This window comes from Drosophila melanogaster, chromosome 2L, assembly GCF_000001215.4.
Source record: "Drosophila melanogaster chromosome 2L".
NCBI classification, from domain to species: domain Eukaryota; kingdom Metazoa; phylum Arthropoda; class Insecta; order Diptera; family Drosophilidae; genus Drosophila; species Drosophila melanogaster.
The window spans coordinates 1,615,495-1,631,842 of NT_033779.5; the positions used below are offsets into that span (position 1 = coordinate 1,615,495).

General features: G+C 43.3%; 1 long non-coding RNA gene across 2 annotated transcripts, besides 1 other annotated feature; it reads right to left on the bottom strand.

Moving 5' to 3' along the window:
- Positions 1-2,814: 2,814 nt before the first annotated feature.
- Positions 2,815-3,063: a mobile genetic element.
- A 79-nt stretch (positions 3,064-3,142) lies between these two features.
- lncRNA:CR44603 (long non-coding RNA:CR44603) lies at positions 3,143-10,527 on the bottom strand. 2 transcript variants are annotated; one of them, NR_124020.1, is made up of 2 exons: positions 4,546-10,527; positions 3,143-4,476 (listed from the first exon to the last, which is right to left on the bottom strand). It is a non-coding gene; the product is annotated as a long non-coding RNA:CR44603 (long non-coding RNA). The 2 variants fall into 2 exon arrangements; NR_124021.1 differs by having other exon boundaries at positions 3,918-4,476; positions 4,546-7,984.
- Positions 10,528-16,348: the final 5,821 nt, after the last annotated feature.

The window sequence follows — 16,348 nt, forward strand, 5'->3', positions numbered from 1 at the left end:
AAAAGTTGAAACTATGCCGCGTAGGCGACGTGGCAATGGCATCTGCCCTTTCCCTGGATTTTGCGCATCCACCCACCGAATTTTCCAGCCACCACAACGCCTCCAACTTCAAAACTCGACCGCATCCCCACTCAGACTTAACTCTTGTCAAGCTTCGACTGCGTTACACTTTTCAGCAACTTTTACATGGGAAACTGGCGCCAACTACAACAGCAGCAGTAGCAACAACAAAGTTTCAACCCTGCCCCAGGGCAGCCCCCCCTTACCCCCCTTACCACTCCCTGCCACGCTTCTTGCCGCACACTCCACCCCCTTTTCAACCATTTCTGTGCGGCGTGTGCAGCGTTGCGGCTGCGGCAGCAACAACATCAGCACAGCAGTAGCAAGAGCCGAAATACACTCGAAAAAGTATTGTTTAGCTTTATAATTGAGATATTTACATTTCCTAAAGTTTAGCTTAGTTATTATTAACTTTTAAGCTATACCCTATTTGGGAATTATGAATGGTGTGTGTCATATATTGTTTATTTTCAAATACTTTTAGCCGTGTAGGCGACGACATGGCCTGCTTATCGCAACATCAGCCAAGCATAAAGCTGAGCCCACCCAGAGTGGGTCGCCACCCCTTGGAAAAGTTGAAAGTGGAAAATTGTGCGTGGCAGGCAAAAGTTTCTGAGGTTCCCTGGCTGACTGACAGATGCGGAGGCGCCGCCACGCCCACTGCTATCCTGATATCCTGCTATACTGCTATCCAGCCATGCCATACCCCTTCCCTGCGCTGACTTTAACCATTTACAAAAACGAAAATTAAATGAACAGAATCATCTGTGCAGCATCAGCGAGGCGAAGGAGCCGCCAGGAGCTCTGGAAATTGCGGAGGACTGCCGCATGTGCAGCGGTGCTTGGATCCGAGAATTTGGCACAGCTGGCGGTCATTTATGGGCCCATCTTGCCGACTTCCTTGCCCGCATCCTCGCCGGCCTGGTTTTGCATTTGAAATGATTACTTTCGAGCCTACGGCTTCCGTTTCTCGGACAAAAGAAGAGGCTCAAGTCGCCCATTTTTGGCCAGTCGGATTAGGTGACCATGACAATGGCCAGTGCTTTGTTTTCATATTTTATTATTGGCCGAAGGAAATTGCTCTCTGGCGTGGGGGTAATGATCCTTCATCGGATATTTTGAGCAATCCATCACCTTTCTTGGTAGATGGAAAGGTATTTTCATATTTAAATGGCATTGGTATTTGCCCAATAGATTATTGCCTATGTTTTTAGTTAAATTTTTATAAATGGTATAGCATTTATAGGAGGAGTTCATTAGTAATAATTTTAAACCGATTTCTTTGAATTAATTTAACGCTATAAGCTTATATCCGTATCCACTTCCGATCCCTGCCCATATGGCCAGTCCCATCTATATCCTTTTTATCTTCTTCTCGGCTTGAAAGTTTGTCAACACTTCTCGCGCTGCCGCTGGCTAAGTAGAAAGACCAAAGTTCCGAAGGCAGGATACGTTTTTATTGTGGGTTTAAGCGCGAGTGAAACCTGCCCTAAATTCGACCAAGCGGCTTAAATGAACAAAAAAAAACAAGGAAACGCGAGGAGCAGCGGGCAAAGTCGTGTGGCACGCGCAGCAGGAAGCATCCTGGAGGAAAGGCAGGGGAATAAAAAGGAAACGACTACGTTGCGTTTTCCCCAACCGACGGAGGACGCCGTTCCTCTTGCGAAGGCGCAGCACGCATAAATCTACGGGCCCAAATTACATTATTTTGTCATTTTCCTTGGGCGGGCAGGCGGCTCCCTCGGCGTTTTGCTCGACCCTCGATTGCAGTGTCCTGTTCTGGTGTCCTGCCTGCCTGCCTGCCTGCCATCGCCCGCCAGGCACATAAAACTCTGTCAAAAATAAACTTTCAAGAAACGCGCACAGCAACAACAAAATGCAAAAGCTCTGGGGCAAAAGTTTTTCCAAAACAAAAAAGCCAAGGAAGCCGCCAAGTACATTATATGCAAGCAGCAAGTGGGGGCTGCCTTTATAGATGGATGGCGGTGGTGGTACTGTCCCTCAACTTTTTCGCCTTCGGTGTCGGCGGAAAGTGAAAGTAAGTAAGTAAATGCACGACGCCGACTGCGCTGCTAGCCAGCAACACCCCCCCCCCCTACGCTGCTTTTCTTTGGCACCCAACTCACCCTGCAGGCAGCCAAGGACATTGTGGCCATTAAAAATGTAGCAGCGAAAGCTTCGGCAGCCAACTTTTCTTGAGACAACTGCAACTTCGCTCGCTCTCTCACTCACTCGCGCGCTCTGTCTCTCTTGCTCGCTCTCCGCATTTTCTGCATTGTTTATAACTATTTGGGAAAAATGCGCCTGCGCTGGCGCTCTCAGCTTTCACTTTCCTCGGTTGCCTTGTCCTTTGCCTTTGCCTTTGACTTCAACTTTCACTTTCACCCTGAAAGTTCGCCGACATGGGTGCCTCTCTTTCTCTGCGCCGCGCTCCGTCCCCCTCTCTCACTCTCTCTCTCTCGCTCTCGCTGTGGCAACTTCCTGTGCGGGCTTCCGGTTTTGTTTTCACAACTGATAAGGCCTCCTGCCGGCGCTTTGGTCCTTCGAGCCGCACCTCCCCGAAAAGTATGCTACGCGCGCTCTCTCTTGATTTTTCCAAGGCGACCAGCAGGCGCCACTCTGCTGCCGCTGCTTCTTCTTCGGGCTGTTATTATGGCTGTGCGTTGCAAGGATCAAGGACGTTCAAGAAAATCCACGGCCAAGAACGAAAACAAAAACAAACCCGAAAAGGAAAAGCAATTTTTTACGATTACGATGATGTTTTTATTATTTGATCAACGCACTGTTACCCATGCGGCAACTTAATTTGATCTGCTTAAATTATTTTATTTTACAATGTGTCTTGGTTACTTAAGACTAACAGATTTTTAATCCTAAAAATGATAGGGAGAATTATAATAGTTGATATAACATAGTAATTATTATTTATTTGATTATTCTAATGAATTTTAAAACTAAGACTTTCTAGGTCAAAACCAGGTTAGGGAGGTCATGAGGGTGGTGAAAGGAAAAGCAAAGCCAAGGCAAAGTAAATAGAAAAAAATGCAGGGCGCTCGCGTTCTTGCGAATGGTTTGGAGTTTTCTGGGGAGGATGACTTTGACACGGGTTGCCGGGTTTGAGTGGGGGACTTAGCACACCGCCCAAACCCCCCCCCCCTCCCCAAGCCACCTCCGCAAATGTTTTTTTTTCGGTTGCAGCTTTTATGTACTTGGAAATACATATATTTCGGCCAGATGTGCGTGCGCCGGCGCCTATATAAAACTTTCTTTTGGCGGCGGCAAGGAAAGGGGCCATTTTAGGGTGTACCTTTCGGGGGGACATGGAATTTACTGCAGTCCTTTATGGACGAAAAGCAAATGGGGGAACGGGGAATGGAGCGGGGAGCGGAAAAGTGGGTGGCAGGATAACTCCCAGCCATTACAACAGTCGACCACTCGCTGCGTTTGTGATTTTGGCGCCTTTGTGCGTGTGCAGCGGTTGAATTGGGGATAAGGAATGGGGCACAGGAACGGGGATGGGGAGGCGGCAAGATGGGCTGCTAGGAAAAGGGAAATGGAAAGTGGGGGAAATGTGGGTGGATTGGTTGGATGGGGGGATTGTACAGTGACAGAATGTAATTTGATATATTTTCGTGTAGGCATTTCCGATGCGTAATGGCCTGGGCTATAGTGAAATAATGTCGGATTACTTAAGGCTTAATCGATAGTTAATAAGCTGAGTGAAAATCGAGGTGCTTGCCCAATGGAAAATTAAAATTTTAATATTTTAGAGTAATTCAGATAATGGCATAATCGCAACTTTAGAAATACAATTTTTACTGGGCTAAGATACAAAGATTCCAAATTGGTTTTCTTTTGCCTGCTTAATATTATTTTGAAGAAACTTCGCCTGGTAGTAGGCAATATGATCATCAATAAAACATTAATCACTTATTTTTTTGCAGTGTATCACGCATATTCTCTCCACTGCTATGTGAGTGACGTTGCCTCCACTGCGGTTTTTCTTGGTTCGGTTGCTCTATGTGGCACATACTATGTAGCGCTGCGAGTAGGAGTTGTGGTACATAGAAGTTTGGGTTCCTTGGTCCTCCAACTGCCAACTTCCCTTCTTTCTCTTTCTCTTCCTTTTTCTTTTCTTTTTCTTGCTCGTGTTGCAGGCCAGCTATTCAGCAAAGTGCGTAGTTGGCCGTCTTTGTTGTTTCCTCTGCTGGAAATGCAAGAAAAGCGAAAACATTTTCCCCGGCCCACGGCTTTCTTTTTGTTGGCATTTTCCGCCTTCGGCTGTTTTTCGCCTTTATCAATGTGGGTCGCCTGCTGCTTCTTGACTGTGTTTTCCCCACCTTCTCAGGCTTTTCCTGCAGTGCATAGTTGTGAGTGTGATTGTGTGCGTTAGTTTAAAGTTTTTCCTGGCTTGGGCTGGAAAATGGATAGATGTTTGTTAGGTTAAATTTTCCGAGTTGCGGCCGGAGCCTTCTTTTTTTTTACATTTTTTTCTGGTTTCCGTGAAGCGCTGAAAATTCTCTTTGAGGTTTGAGGTTTTATGTTGTCAGTTCTCCCTCATCTACTTCCGTTTCCTCTCCGCCGCCATCTTTGCTTTTTTCCAAACAGTTTCTACGGTTTTCTAATAAAGTGCCTTCCTTGCGGCCAAGCGGAATGAGTTGTAGGCTTGGTTAACTCGAAAATTAATTGCAATTTTAAAGCTTTAATGGTAGCTCCACTAAATTTATGTAGGAAATAATGTGATTTTAAAGTTTACTTAAAATATAGTTAATATAAGATGCTTGTGTCCTTTATATAGTGAGTTTAATATTTATGTGGAATTCTATTTATTTATATGCTATACTTTAATTAATTGTACAAATATGCATTTCGCCTCTGGCATTCAATGTTACCTCCCCTCAACAATCTGACAACCCGACAGTTCAGCTTTTCCCGACTTTCCACTTTCAGTTTCACGTAAAATGTCAATCACAACGCAGCCTGCTGTCTTTTTCCCCTTTCCACCTTTTGATCTCAACCCTTCCATCTGCGAAACCGAGGACAATTAAAAAACCGTCAGGATTAAATGTATTTGTAATTATATATTAGCTGAAAACGCTGTGCGAGTTTTCCGCAGTCTTCGCTTTTCCTTTCGCTTTTCCCTCGAGCTTTGATGCTGCGACTTAGGTTGTTGTTGCTGCTGCTGCTGTAATTGCTCTTGGGCTGATAACAAACACCAACACAACTGCAGACGCACAAACACATAGAAAATCCCCAATGCCATGTACAAGTTTTTAGGCTTATATAATCGTAGCCAGGGAAGGGACGCAGACAGGAAACACAAGGAGCAGCAGAGCCGGCTTGCATTGAGAAGACAGTGCACTCAGAGAAAAAACTCATGTACATATAGTTTAATGGCAAAATATGTAATTTGATACTTCCATAAAAAAAAACAAAGCAACATAAAAGTAACTTGATGTAATGAGTTTCTTAAGTTCAATAGTGATTTATGCATACTATTTCTCTCAGTGCAGGGTGCTCAGCCTACGCACAGGCACATCAACATAGAAACTCACACAGATGCAGAGTAATTATGTTTCCCAGCAGCTCCTTACACCGCCCCCGCCCCCTCACTCAATCCCCCCTCACTTGGATCCTTGGTATTTTTAGTTGGGCCGCCTTGTTTTCAGTGCATATCCCCATCTCTTTCTCCAACGCAACGGCCGTCTCTTTCGCTCCCACTGGCCATCGACAACGGGCTGCGGCTCAATTGAAATTTGAGGATTTTTGTCTCAGTGCCCTAATTAATTTTACGTACCATGAAAATCATTGTTTGTAGCTTTTGTTTCTATTTCGTTGTTCGCCGTTGTTGTCCTTTGTTGTGCGTAGAGCACGAGGACATAATGCAGAGTTGAATGTGTGCGTTTGTTTTTCGGGAGTGTGGGTGGGTATTCCACCAAAGAAGGTCAAGGGTTACGAGTGCTTATTCCCTGTAGTTTTGCACTCATATATCCTATATAATTATATTAATATGACAATACCTTTCTGATTTGTATTAATCGACGCTTTGATTCCCTGTCCTTTTATCTCTTCCACTGATTTGTATTGTTCACTGATCATTCTTCTAATCCTCCCTTTGTTTTCCCTTCAATGCGAACTTCCTTCAATCACTTTTTGTTTGATTTCATTTCCCAAAAACACAGACCAACTCCTGTTGAATATTCATTCGGTGCATTTGCATTTTCAGCACCCTAAAACACACTGTTTCACAGATTTGGCCAGAAAACAGAGCTTCAAATCTGGAATGCCGAGGCGGCGGACCCTCTACTTTGGTTGGTTTTTCCCTTTGGCTGGCCACATCTCGTTGCTTGGGAAACTCGAGAAAATTAGGTTATGCCTTGTTGTTGCCGCTGTCGTTTTGCCCGCTTTTCCTTTCCCTCACCTGAAGCTCGCCGTAGCTCGGTTTCCACGTTTTTTCTCCAAGGTAATTAAATGCTGGACGGCTGGACCGCAGTTACCAAGGTGGAAAACGAAAGGGGGTGGAAAATGGAAAGGGGATGGTGTTTGGGGACTGCTAATCAGCAATCCCAGTCGATCTGGTTTCGGTGAGTGAGTGGGTGTGTGGGTGGTGGAAATTATGCAAATACCCAGCGACGGTGTAAATTTTCTATAATAAGGAATGTGGAAAGTGTTTTTTCATTGCTGCATTTGGGAAATATGTTCCCGGTCACAGCGAAATTTTAATTAAAACTTGGCGACCTCCAGACTTGAGCTGCATTACAGATTAAGTTTGGATTTTATATATATTTCAATTAAATTCACAAGCTTCGCTTTTGCCTTCTTTGATTAGTTGTCCTTCCTCCAATTTTTGGCCACTTTCTATGACAACCACATTTTTGTGGCCACTCAGGTGGATGTCCTGCTTTCAGTAGCTTTCCTTTTAAGGTTAGAACTGTGAATTTAATATCACAACATTCCACTGCAGCGTTCATGATTTATTTAATATCCGCATTGTTTCCTTGCTCCTTTGGCTGCTTGTCGCTGTGACCATTAAATTAATTGCAATTTATCGATTTCCAAATTGCAATCTCCACGGGCCATAAAAAATATCTGCCCGTATGAGTCTCCGCCCAAACTCCATCGCATATCATCACGCAAAATGCCGCAGCACGACCAGATAAAGGACGAAAAAAAAAAGCAAAGCTAAAGGGATTGGGCAGGAAAAAGGACGAGAGGCTACGCAGCTAGGATTCGAACTGGGACTGGGTCAGGATTTGGGTGCGGGTGGCTTTTTGCCGGCGGCCCCAATGCGTTGCATCCACATCCACATGGCAGCTGGAAAAAGTCGCGGCCTCTGGTGTATAGAAATAAATTGTTGGTCCATGCTACAGGGGGAGCAAACGGACACTGCGTATACGTAATGTGAAAGGAGTGGATGGAGGGAAAGCAAATCGAAGGCGGAGCAAAGTGGGGCTAACGAGAATTGAAGTTACTACGTCTGAACTTCTGAATGTGTTCTTTTTCCCAATCTATGTTTTAATTACATTTGTTCTTAATGAAAATGTATGTTATAATCTATCAAGGGGTAACTTTACTGTCGATACACTTCTTGTTTGCATACAGCGTTTGCCTGCTGGTCAACAGGCAGCCAGGGCAATAATGAAAAATATATGTGAGCACCATTAAAATACATCAGATAGGCATAGATCACATGCTCAGCGGGTCGTCCTGCCTGCGTGCGTGTGTATACTTGTATGTTTGTGTGTGTGAGGGAGGTCCTGCTGCTGGTCATTTGCTTGCCACATGCATTGGCATTGCTGCTGTTGTTATTGCGTTATCTCTGCTGTCACAGCAACGTCAGCCGACGTCCGTCCGTCCTCATTTTTTTCGAGTGTCTCTGCATGTGTGTGACACCCTCATGTAAGTGCGTGTGTATATGTGAGAGGGTGGAGAATATGGGAGTTGGAGCTAGCTGGGTAAGCTATACATGCAGGCCAAAATGGATGCCTCGTTAGTTAGATGTGAGATGGCTTCAATGTAACTTTAATAAGGTCTTGCCTGGATTATGTTCTTCCATCCTATTATTAGATACGTTCCTTCCCTTTAAATTCACATTACAAAATGGTTTAGAGCTTGTAAGCTTGTAAACCTGCTTTCTAGACTGCAGCTGGATGCGGAAGACTAATATAAAAATATTCAACTTATACATACACTTATTCAGCGAGAAGTGTACTTCTTACTCACTAAGAATTATCAGCTTGCATTTGCACTCAATATGTCTCGGAAATCCCTTAAACTGCCGATGGCCATTTCCTAAGAACACAGACACTTTTAAGTAGCTTATTCCATTCCCCTTCAATTTAAACTTGTTTCAAGGCAGCGAAGCCAAGCTCAAGGGCCACTTGACGTGTCCCACTTGTTACCAAGCGAAGAAGCCAACGGAAGGGGAGCCGTAAACCTCTGGCCAGGAGCAACTTTAGTTCGCATGTGTTGTGGTCTTCCATCATCAAGGGAGAAGGGGATGCTAGCTAGCTAAAAAAAAAATGTGGCACGGGAGCTACGATGGCTGAGGCCCATCAAGTATGCGCACTGTGGGCCCTGCCAACCGAACGAAACCTCAGGAAAAGAGCAAAAAGTGAGCTACGGGCAAGTAGCCGTTGTGTTGTGAAAAGTGCCACGTTACTTGGCCCAAACCTTTTTTTTTTTGCCTTGCCCCAAGTTTTCACCATTTTTTTTTTTTTCGCCTCAACCAAGTGCGTGTGTCTGCATTGTAAGAACTTTTAATGGCCAACACAGCCAGAGCACTCCTCGTTCGAATCCACATCTTGTTTTTTGGACCCCTGGGCTGCTGCATATGTGAACCACAGGTGCTTGGCCCCAAATGCCCCATCTCCATTTTCTGGTTTAATATTTCGGCAACAACTTTACAGCTGTTACCTCGATTCCCGACCATAATCATTAACATTACTGCCCAGATTGCTGAGGGGGAATCGCTGGCTTTGGCTCTCATATTTTCCAGCTTCCTTTCCCCTTGGCAACTTTTCCGTTCGGCGCCCAATGCATTTTCAATATACAGTTGACAACGTCGACAATTTATTTGTGCTGGGCCCATAAATCAAAAATGCGTAAAAATTTTTACGTCGTACGCATTGGACAGGATGAGGCACGCCCACAAGCAACCGCCCCTCCCCGTGACCGAAATGAAATAAGAAAAAGTGTGTATATAGGGGAAGGCCCATTATCATCATCAACAGTCAGCAAAATGGCCCGGGCGGAGGTGGACTTTTTGGGCAGGGGCAGGAGCAGCAGGAATAGCAACAAGCAGGCGCACCTGAAACTCACAGCTCGCCCAGCGAGGGCTGTCACTGAAGTTTGGGAAACTGTCCACATTACAACTAACATATCAAATAATAGAAAATTGTACTAAGATCTGTTTGCTAGGCAAAACATATGAAGTTCAACAGCTGACAATCGAAATCTCATAACTTACCAAGCACCCCTCGCAGTGCCACCCCTTTTTGTGAATATTTTCGGCAACAACGTTGCAATAACAACGCACACACACACAAGCACAGCGAAGCGACTGCCAGGAGCAGCAGAAGCTGCAAGGAAGCCAAGCAACGAGGACGAGGCTATGTTTGTGGGTGGGGGTGGAAAAAGGAGGGCGGGGGCGTGGCCAGGCGGCGGGTGAAAGCAGAAAGCAGAAGGGCAAGGGCCCCAAAGGTGCGTACAATCATTTTATTGATTTATATGCCGAAGCTATTACAACTGACATTCGAATTTTCCAACCAACTTTGTACTGTGTGGAGTTGTGGGGGGGGGGGGGAGGCGTCTGAAAATGGCAAGGGGAGCAGCAAAAGTTGCGTGTGGCAAGTAGAAACCCAAAAATGCCCGAAAATCGCCCGTTGTTGCTGCTTGTGCTTGTGCTGACGAGTTGCTGTTGTTTTTGCATTATTGAGGCGGACTCGTGGCCGAAAGTCCGTATTGCCCCGGCAACGTGCAACATCTTCGCAGAGGCAAGAAACGATGAGGACGCAGCAGCAGCAGCAGCAGCAGCAGCAGCAGCAGCAGCAGCAAGGCAGCCGCAAAAAGCAGGAAAAGTGGCAGCAGAAGCAGCAGCAGCCGAAGACATGGCACTGGCAGCTTCTTTATATACCAACCCCTCCAGGGGCCAACCCACCACCCCCTATTTTCTTTATGTGTAGCACACTTTTAGGCGAGGCCTTTGTCTTTTTAGTTTACTTACTCCTGACAGAAGCGACGGCCGGATGGTAGGCGTTCTCGCCACGATGAGAAGGCGGGAAAGCGGACAGAATCCCGAGTCCTGACAGCCTGACAGCCCAATCGTTACTTTGACAACAACTACCCACGCCACTTGAGAAGCAGCAGAAGCCACTCGACTCCTCTTCATCCCCCAGCTTTTCGTATCCCTGAGATACTTTTGCGCGCTGCGCTTTTGCACTTTCACTTTCGTTTTCATTCTCCGCCTTCGTTATGTACTCGCAATAAGGAAAATCAATTTCGCCCCCCCTTCCCGCCCCTTTGATTTGCACTCCAACAATGTCACTGGGCCAAAAATTAATTAAGGTCGCAGAAGGGAAAGTATCTCCATCCCATTTTCCCACTTTCCAGTTGCGTCTGTGTGCGCGAGTTCTAATTAAAATTTATATATTTATGTATGCGCGATAAGTTTTTAGTGGCTTACTGCGACTTTGACTTCTTCTTGCCCCAGACGAAGAATTCCTGAAATTGACAGCGGACGACAGGCGGCATGCGAGTGTGGAAAACCAGAATCAAAGTGAAATAGCTCTGCATATTTCCCAATCAATTAGACTGAGAATTTCGGGGGAATGGAAAATGTGATGTTTTAATAGTTGGAAATCAGGTATGAAAATATTACAAAATATACAATACAAATATACAATACAATATATTATAAATATACAATGAAGCTGAATCCCTTGGCATTATGATATATTTTCTAATTAATTAAGAACCGATTTCCCAAATGCGATAATCTCTAAGCCCCAAAAGTTTGAATCACGCCCCGAAAGCCCAAGTGAAATCACAGCCCCAACAACTTGCCAACCTCGCCCGAAAACACATAAAACTGTCGTGAAACAAATATGACAAATTTTTAGCAAATTGTGAGCCAATTCGAGATATTAATTACATACATCGTTAATTTGTGGCATTACAAGCACGACAGCTACAACAACAAAAGCGGCGAAGGGAGCCAACCCTTAGAGAAAAATAGTGAAACCGTGGGGTGGGGTGGTTATCCATGGCACAGTTTCCCTTTGCCACCGTAAACACACACAACTCCAGCTGGAAAGTAGTGAAAGTAACAAGCAGGGAAAAACTTTCTGGCACACTTTGTACACACACACACACACACACACGGGTGTATTGCGAAAAGAAGACACTCTTATCCTGGCAAAATTGGGATAAAGGACCAAACACGCGCTTAAATTTGTGTGTGTGTGTGTGAAAAAAGCGTTCGAAATAAAGAGGATAAACATGTTGAAATTTATTATATTTAGTTGTAAATATGGGTGTGCGTGCCACCCCCTCGAAAATCCCAACGTAGTTGGTCTGGCGTTAAATGAGATATTTAAGTCATTCGGATGCTGTTGGCTGATAAGCAAATTCAGGTCAAGCCTTTTTGCCCTTCTATTCCTGTCTGTGTGTGTGTTTGTGTGTGTGTGTACGTGGCCCAAAGTAGGTGAATAATAATGGGCCAGGTTTGTTTATAATTTGTTTTTATTTCGGTCAGCAAAAAGTTTAATTTGACCCCGCATGCTGCATACATTCCGCAAAATGAAAGGATAATTACGTGCTATACGATGTGTGTGTTTAAAGTAAAAGTTTGATTATGTAGGCATAGTATGTTCTTTTTCGTATTTTAAGCATTTTGCATTTAAAAATAAGTTTTGATTGCTTGTTGTTTAGTGTAATCAATCTGCTTGGTCTGTATACAATATTGTAGCATACTTTTAGGATCGAAAAACTTAACGAAGAATCACAGAAAGAGCTATTACAATCATTGTTGCATAGTAAAGCTTGTTATATATACTAATAAAAATCATTTTAGTTATTGGGCTTTAAAAAAATCTAAATTCTGTCATGATTGATTCTGCTATCCAACACACACATTCACACTTTGTGTACCTAGTATATAGAACATCTAATTGCATACAATTACCCCCAATTTATCGCTATCTGCCCGCTTGTCTGCCGTGCGTCTCTGCCTACTCAGCCTATAAAAAAGGCTAATATATGTCAAACCAAAAACTAGATAAAAATACCCAGCAGATGACGTTCGCCAACTAGCATACCCATAGTTTTTTTTCGGTGGCCAGACCTAGACTAACATAATTATCATCACAGATTATATAGAATCAGCCACACGCTTCGCCAGCCAGCCCAAATACAACAACAACAACAAATAGTAGAATAGTAAAAAAGCTAAACAAACTATGAGAACACACACATTTGTGCACACATGGACACACATGCGTTTGCCCGAGAAATACGAAATCGTTGTAGTTGTCTGCGAAATAGAACGCACGATCGGCCAGATAAGATTCGGTTCTATAGAGTGGGTTTGCTTTTACTACTGAACTTAAATGGGGAGCCAAGAAGAGAAGAAGAGAGACATATATACACACAGACATACATATGTAGTCTCCAAGCTTCGATCAATTCGCTACCCAAAGGTTATACACTGAGGAAAATACGACTTAAATTGAAATTAAGAACTTGAAAGATATAGTACAAATATTGTGTAATCTTTTAATCCATTTGTATTTCATAGCATTTTCCATAGATCAAAAACTATCGATCAATGGGTATTCCTCTTTCCGAAATATTTGTACGTCTCCTTATCTAGAATTATACACATGAATAGTTCTGCCTGCCAACAATAGTTAGAGCTAATTTTTTGTAGTTTTCTGTCTGCCTTTTTCGTTGTTTTCCGCTTAATGGCTCATACCTTGAACTTCACCGAATTTTGCCATTTGTTTTGAACACTCGCACAATTTGTTGTTGCTGCCAATTTGCGCTTTTTTCGCACTTTTCGCATTTCTATTTCGCGAACGCTGATAGTTTGTTATTGTTTGGCTCCCCGTGCGTGGGGGTGTGCGAATTTGTTATTGTTTTTCCCCCTTCCCCCCCCCCCTCGTAATCAATTTCGTTGCTGGTGCGAAATAGTTTTGGTTGATTTATGCCGGGTAGTTGCTCCCGTTTGGAAAAGGGGAATACGAGGCTTTGATTGCGCTGACTCATAGCACAATCTACAATTGAAGGCCTCTTAGTTTATTTTCCATTCTTATACAGATGCTACTGCAGCTCAAAGTTGCTAGATTTGAGTTAAGAACTCACCCAAAAGGTGCCATATTTAATATGCCTCATTAACTAGCACAGATCTTACAGCAAATATGGCGGTAATAAATCTTGAGCTCGAGACTTGTTGGCCCTAGGAAAGCATATTAAAATCGAGCTACAACTAATTCCGAGAACCGAAAGTGTTCTTACTACCCCGGATTCTTGGATTCTTGGAGCTCTAACTCGGCCGCTGGGCAAATAAAAAAAATAAAAAGCGGCCATAAATAGTCAAAAGGAATGGCCGCACGAAAAATGCGTATATATTTGCATTGAAAATGTTGACCATCCCTCTCCCTCTCTCTCTACCGCGACCATCTCCTTCTCTCTCGCTCTATCCGATATGCGTGTGTGTGCGTTTCTCATTTTTTGCGTGCACCCCAAAAAAACAAAAAAAAATGAAAAAAAAACAGCAAAGTCCGGCGAGAATTTTGCGTCCAAATAAATTATGTTATTTTTGTGCAAGTTTTTTTTTTTGGACTTGGGACGTTGCGTTTGGCGTGAATGAACTTTTCAAGGTGAAACTAGAAAGAATAGTCAAAGTGAAAATAAAGAGAACGTCGGCAGAGGCAACTTGCAAAAAAATAAGAGAACAGGAACTTCTGTTCCACTGTGTGTGTGTGTGTGTGTTTGCTTCGGTGCGTTTGCAGTGGTGTGTGTGTGTGTGCTGGGGAGCGTGTGATTGGGATTGAATCAACAAGAACAGTGCCCACACGCATGTGAGCGATTCCAAATGCACAGCTAGAAATAATATCAAGCAATAGATACTTATATATAAAATCAAGATATAACTATGGCTATTTAATGATTGTAAACTGTTCTTGAAATCATGATACTTTTAAGTTTCTCTACACTTGCAACACATGGCGTATGATTAATTTACGCAAGACAACACTGCGTATGATTTCTTTTTCAGTGCGTTGATGTTCCATCTATTTTTCTGTTGGCGATTATAAAGAAGAGTCATCGCTTGCAAGTTGATGGAGGATGGAGGATGGAAGACGGTGGAGACCACGCACCGAGCAGCAAGAATAGAGAATTGTGAATGGCGGGCGGGGGAGGGAAGAATAGAAACCAGCTAAGAATTGCTAGAAAAACTTTGGCTTGGCTTCGGACTCGCTTCGTTTGGCTTTGCCTTGTTATTCTTTGGGTTTTAAAGTCATTTTTGTGGGCTCTGTTGTTTCTGCGTTTATTCTTGGACCTGTGCTGCCCCATTCTCCAATGGCCGATCCCCCTGATCCCCCCTGATCACCCCCTCATCCGCCACCAGTTTTTACTGGCTTTGCAATACCCATTTTCTGCTACTTCAACAGCAGCCGAAGATTGTGGTTTGTAATTTGAAAAGCATTCACCTTTACAATCGGAAGAAAATTGTAAATGTCATTAAATCAATTTAGAAAACTATGCAGCATTTAAAAAAAATCCTAAGTTATTAGTTTATGATAATAGATTTTTATAAAATTTTCATGAATATATCTCATTGCTGATGCTACTAATGATCTAATTTGCCTCACTTCCAAAAATATTAATTAATTTGGAATTGCGTTCAATAAGTTTTTTGAGCCTCGTCACTCAAGAACAGCCGAAATTGAGAAAATGGCGGTGCCCCCACGCATCTGAGACTTCCTATAAACCCCACTTTTTCGATTCGCTGCCTGTCAATTTGGCAGCGTAAAAAACTTTTGGTTAATTAATTGCCCAACCGCCGAAAGAACCGAACGCAGCAACAAATTCTATTCAAACTTCACGCACTTTCGGGTATCGAAAGACTCGCGATTGTAATTGGTATGCATAGAGTGGAATGATCGGCTGTAGTTTTCAAGGTTATCGCATTTCGGACCCAAACTCGTCTTCTTGGGCTAGGCCTATAGTTCCTATAGAACCACTTGGCTATATGCAAATTAGTCGGATTTGTCTGCAGTGTAAGGGGAAATGTTAATAGGCCCGCATTGGGAACTTGAAAGGGAAATATTATATAGCAGAATTATGGTTTATATTTTAGAAAAGTAAAAGTCGTAGGGAACAAACTAATTATTTGGAGTTCCAGCAATTTTGATTTTAATTCAAGAAAATATTTGTAGCGATGTTTAGAGGCAGGAAAAAAGTATTTTGCATAAATGTGCGTGAAGTCATCTGCGGCCACAAGTTTATTGTTTTTCTTATTGTTTTTGTGGGCGTCGCACACAAATTGAAATTTATGCCTTGCTAATAGCCTCCGAATGAATCTATCTGCATAATGAGAGGCATTAATTGAATGCCTGTTGAACGTCGAGTGTTGCAAGAACTTTTTGAATAACATTAGAACAGCACAGTGGGTGAATGAATGAAATGAGGAAAGTGGAAACATGCTTCAGATGAAAATGCTCAGTTAATGCTCATTAATATAAGAATGCTTTTTCCTATATAAAACCCCATCTAAAGTTTAGAGTATCTGCAAAAAATCTTGCGGAATGAGCACAAGCGTAGAGAAATGAGAAAGAACTGGCATTTCGAATGGAAGTGCTCTAATGCCGATTGGTGCAGGCCAGCAACAAAGTTGGCGAACCCACGTCGACTATAAGTATATATGTGGGTACATATATACATAAAGAGATATGACCACACACACTTGTGCACACACATGTGCTGGATTTCTGGGCAAGTCAATGAACTCTCCTATGCACGATGCGGTAATTTGCGGCTCTGCTTTCGCGAATTTCGCACCGAGTATTATCTTTTCCAGCGCCGATTTAATATTGCCTTTTTTTTTGTGGCGCTACTTCGGTCAGAGTGCAATGACTGGCTGACACAGCGAATATGATGATCAACATAAATTAGTATTTTGACACGAGCGTGGGAGACAATAAATTTCAATTAATAGTGGCACTGGCAAACACCTCAGAACTACTGTTCTATGAATCAGCGAATTGATTCAAAATGGATCATG